The following is a 4,285-nucleotide window of genomic DNA, read 5'->3' as shown; positions in this document are numbered from 1 at the left end:
TCTCCCTCCAATTTCGTTACTATGTACTTCTGGTGTAACTCTCGTTCAACCTTTATTTGATTCGGTTTACCATTGTATGGTAACCACACGTGTGACCAGTCGGTTGAAAAGTATCCATGGAGTTTCTCGGACCAATCCCTGCTAAGAATCAAGCCATAGAATTCTGGGATATCAGCCACTAGAATGTCAATAACCTGACATACCTTTGGGTTGGATGACAATCTTATGGTTACTTGATTAAGTTCACCAATCACTTCGACTTGAGATCGATCAAGCTGAACTATGCACACTGCGGATTTTTGTGGTTGAACATTTAACTTAGCACATATTGATCTGGGTAAAATATTCGTTGAAGCACGAGAATCTACCAAACAATTGTGCACATTTTTATTGAAAATTTCATAAGTGAGAAGGAAAGGGGGAGTGTGAGACCTTGATCTTCCTCCAATCAAGGCGATGTCATTTGGATCAATCTTATTAATCGTGTTGGTTGGAGGTCTTCCCATGTTGTGGGAAGCTACAGCTGTAGGCAAAGATGTAATAGGCACGACATGTAATTCTTTCATCATTATCTTCTGTTGATGTTTCAATTTGCTCAATTCGTAAAGGGTTATATTATCCCTAGTCTTTTTCATGTCGTCAATAATATTGTATTCCATTTCATCCGACACTATTAGTGTTTTTGATGGAGTTGTTTGATCTGATTGGACCAGGCTAGGTTGAGTTGCTTTAGTGGTTGTTTTTTTCGTTGCGACTTTATCTTATATTGCAGAGCTTGTGCTCTTCTGCTTAGGGGTAGTTTGGGGAGGATCAAGTTGATTTTTGCTTAGAGTGCTAACCGGAAATGCTTCTTGATCTTCTTCTTGTGGGAGGATGAAATCCCACATTCCTTGTAATTCCACAACTTCTTCGTCATCAGTCTGCCCTTCAGTGGTATTCTCTTCTTCTTCCTCTTCTTCGAATTTGACATTTGAAATAGCGTTGGGTGGTTTCACGTCCATTGAAGGACCTCTTTTAAAAGCTCTGTAGGGCTTTTTCGAAGAAGTTTCTGCCACTTTTTTTTTTTTATGTCAATCATCTCATTGGACATGGTCTTTAATACTTTTTGCAATCCTTCCAAATCGAAAGGGTCTTTCGTTTGTTTCTTCTTGGAGTCTTCCTTGAAGGTGACTTTTTTAGACTTGCGTTCCTCTATCGCAGATCTCTTTTCTAGGGCTATTACGCGTTTCTCTATTGCTATCGCCTCTGTCAAGTTTTCAACTAAGGTTGTTTTATTTTCCCTATCCACGAAGATTGCTAAGTTTGATGGTAAGGCCGTAATATACCATTCACATCGTACTTCTTCGCTGGGTTGGGAAGTAGTGGGAATTTTGTTGAGGATCTTATTGAACCGTAAATTGAAATCTTTGATGGGTTCTCTAGCCTCAGCTTTAAGATTGGATAGGTCATTGATTAACGTTGCCGTTGATCTGTCATCACCAAACTTGGTAAGGAATTGACTTTGGAAAATGTCCCAACTTGTGATAGACCCGGAGGGTAATGAAAAGTACCATGACCCGGCTGTTCCTTGCATTGTATAGGGAAAAAGCCGAACAATAGCATCTTCGTTAGTAACTCCGTTGAGATTGACAGAAAGCAGGAAATTGTTTATGTGTTCTTGAGCTAGCATGCCTGCTTCTGGATTGAATTTGGGTAGCCATTTCTCAGGATGGGCCGGTATTTGACTCAAGGGTAGAGGCATTAAGACTGGCCCAGGATTATTCCATGGAGACTGGGCCATCGTTGAGTTGCTAGTGAATGAAAGTGCAGAAGATGATCCCTGTGGCTGGGAAGATGAGGACACTATGATCGTAGATGATTGAAGAGGGGTTGTGGGAGTTCCAGTAAGAGGATGGATGATGGTTTGGGATGAAGATGTGGGTGGCTGACTTCACGATGAGGGAGTTGAAATGGACGATGTAGATGAAAGAGTCTCACTGTCAGACTCTTGTGGTGTTTTCCTCGCTCTTTTCCTGGTGGGGAGAGGCAATTTAGTTGGCTGGATGCCAAATTTTTCACTCTTTAATCTGGTCAGGGGATGAGCAGGATTGTACTGCGAAGTCACGCTGCTTTGAGATTTATTAGACCTCTGAGTAGAAATGGAAAATCCCTGGAGTTTGTGAATCAAAGTTTGAACTTCAAGGGGTTCAATGGTAGATTGGTCTGAAATATTAGGGTGTGTAGCAGCGGTTAATACTCGAGCGACTTCTGACTCTGGATTTAAACGTACTGGGGAAGTCGGGGGAGTTAATGAGGGCGATTTACTCTCAGAATGGTATTTTGATTTTGATTTAGGTGCCATTCATAGTTCGAGCCCTCCTTCTAGCGCCAAATATGTTGAAGCCCCGAAAATCGAGTCGACAACAAGGGGGATACCCACCCGGTCCGGACCTTGGTTGGCAGCTCCTTATCCGTTTGGTATAGTAGGTCTGACTGGGGATAATGGGACCAGTTTCTCAATCTAAGGGTGTGTGTGTGAAGAATTGGATGTTGCTGATCTAAGGATACTTAAAGCTAATCTAATTTGAACTTTTAAACTAACTTTATGCTATTGTAATCTAATGAAAAACAACACATCTAATATATGCTAACCCGGGGTGTATTTCTTCTATTATGCAATCTAAAAAGATTTCGAATAATAACTGGTAATAAACATCATTCAGCTATCACAAGAATAGAAATCAATTAAGATGAACTACTTTGCATAAAAAGTTAGGCAAAACAGTTCTGAACAGCATATCACATAATAAGTTATTCATATATCAGACATATATAAATGGCTCCACCATACAAAAGTGCCAAATGGTAACTCACACACTCATGCAATAACATATAAACAACTAAAAACTGTATATCACTTTAAGAATATAAGCAGAAATGGTCAAGAGATAAAAGTACCATTTATGACTGATCCTACTCATAAGCTTCAAGCAACAATGATTTATCTCTCTTTGCTCTAACATCTACTAAGAGTACAGAAGTGCAACATCAGTAGCAGATATCGAATGCAAACATTAATAAACCTTGATCCATCCATTCATCAAAACCCCCTCCGAGGGTGCAAAAGTGCATGTTCTGAGGACAAGTTTTTGACAAATTTCTGGACCCTTCTCCAAATGCATGAGAAGGGTTTAAATACTGCTAACTAAATAACTTAATTACATAAATTTAGGATACGGTTTAAATGACCGCCCTTCTTCTAAAGCAAAACTATTTCTAAAAACTGAATCTAATTCCTAACTATTTCTGCATTTGCTCCTTAAATGTTGTGAGCATTCCACATTTGCCTGGGAAGAGTCGGCTGGTTGCCTTTTGCTTTTGTTTGAGTTACGCAAACAGAATGGCAAGCGCTGGCACCACTTTTTAGTACACTAGAAGATATTTTTGAGAATTATCTTCTGGTTGGGCGAATTTACTGCGTATATACTTGGCAACAACCCAAATTTCTCTCAAACTGCTTCTGCTTTTGCTATTTCGGTTTCCGGACTTGCGAATGACTAAGCAAGTTAGGGACTTTGCTTTCTGAACAATTTTCTTAGCGATGCGCGATTAGCGCTAGGCGCTAATCGCGCATCGAAAACTGCCTCTGTTCTTTATTCCGGGCTTTTCTGGTGCGTTTTCCTTCTTTAGCGCCTTTTTCCTTTACCGGGTAGAAGTTTCAGGATTTTTGGTAAACATGCTGCTTTTGTGAGCTTTCTGACCCTGAATGTTGAATCACCTATCGACCTCAGCATCTGTTGAGTGATACTCTAGAATCTGTGGTTCTGTTGCATGCGGCATCCGTTTATGAAGGCATCTCTTCTCTGTTCTCCGAGCATTGACGCTTTCCCCTTTTCCTTAGATGTTTCCTGCTCATTGCTTCATATTGTTTCCTGTTTTTCATTCCTGCAGTTCACGCAAAGGAAAAGAGTAATGATAATAAATACTGATACGAAAGCTCTAACCTCTATGAATGTATAAAATCATGACACCCATCGTGAACTGACTCTTCGAAAAACACAAAACCATCCTTCATTAACACTTTGGCATATGTTCATTAATTTCTTTTAAGGCACGCGCCTAATTTTGGTTTATAGACAACTTTTTTTGAATGTTGAGCCGAGGAAATTTGTGATGGGCGATAGCAGCATTGCGTCATCGCATTACCTAGATGTGTCATCGCAAATTTTTTCAGATCGGATTAACGCAGATCGCGTTTATCGCAGATCGCAAATATCGCAAGATCGCAGCATCGCGGATCGCATGA

The sequence above is a fragment of the Pinus tabuliformis genome, chromosome 4_1 (genome assembly GCF_031772625.1).
Source record: "Pinus tabuliformis cultivar Carrire ecotype Pingquan chromosome 4_1, CPIR1, whole genome shotgun sequence".
Lineage (NCBI taxonomy): Eukaryota > Viridiplantae > Streptophyta > Pinopsida > Pinales > Pinaceae > Pinus > Pinus tabuliformis.
This window is presented reverse-complemented; position numbering follows the sequence as displayed.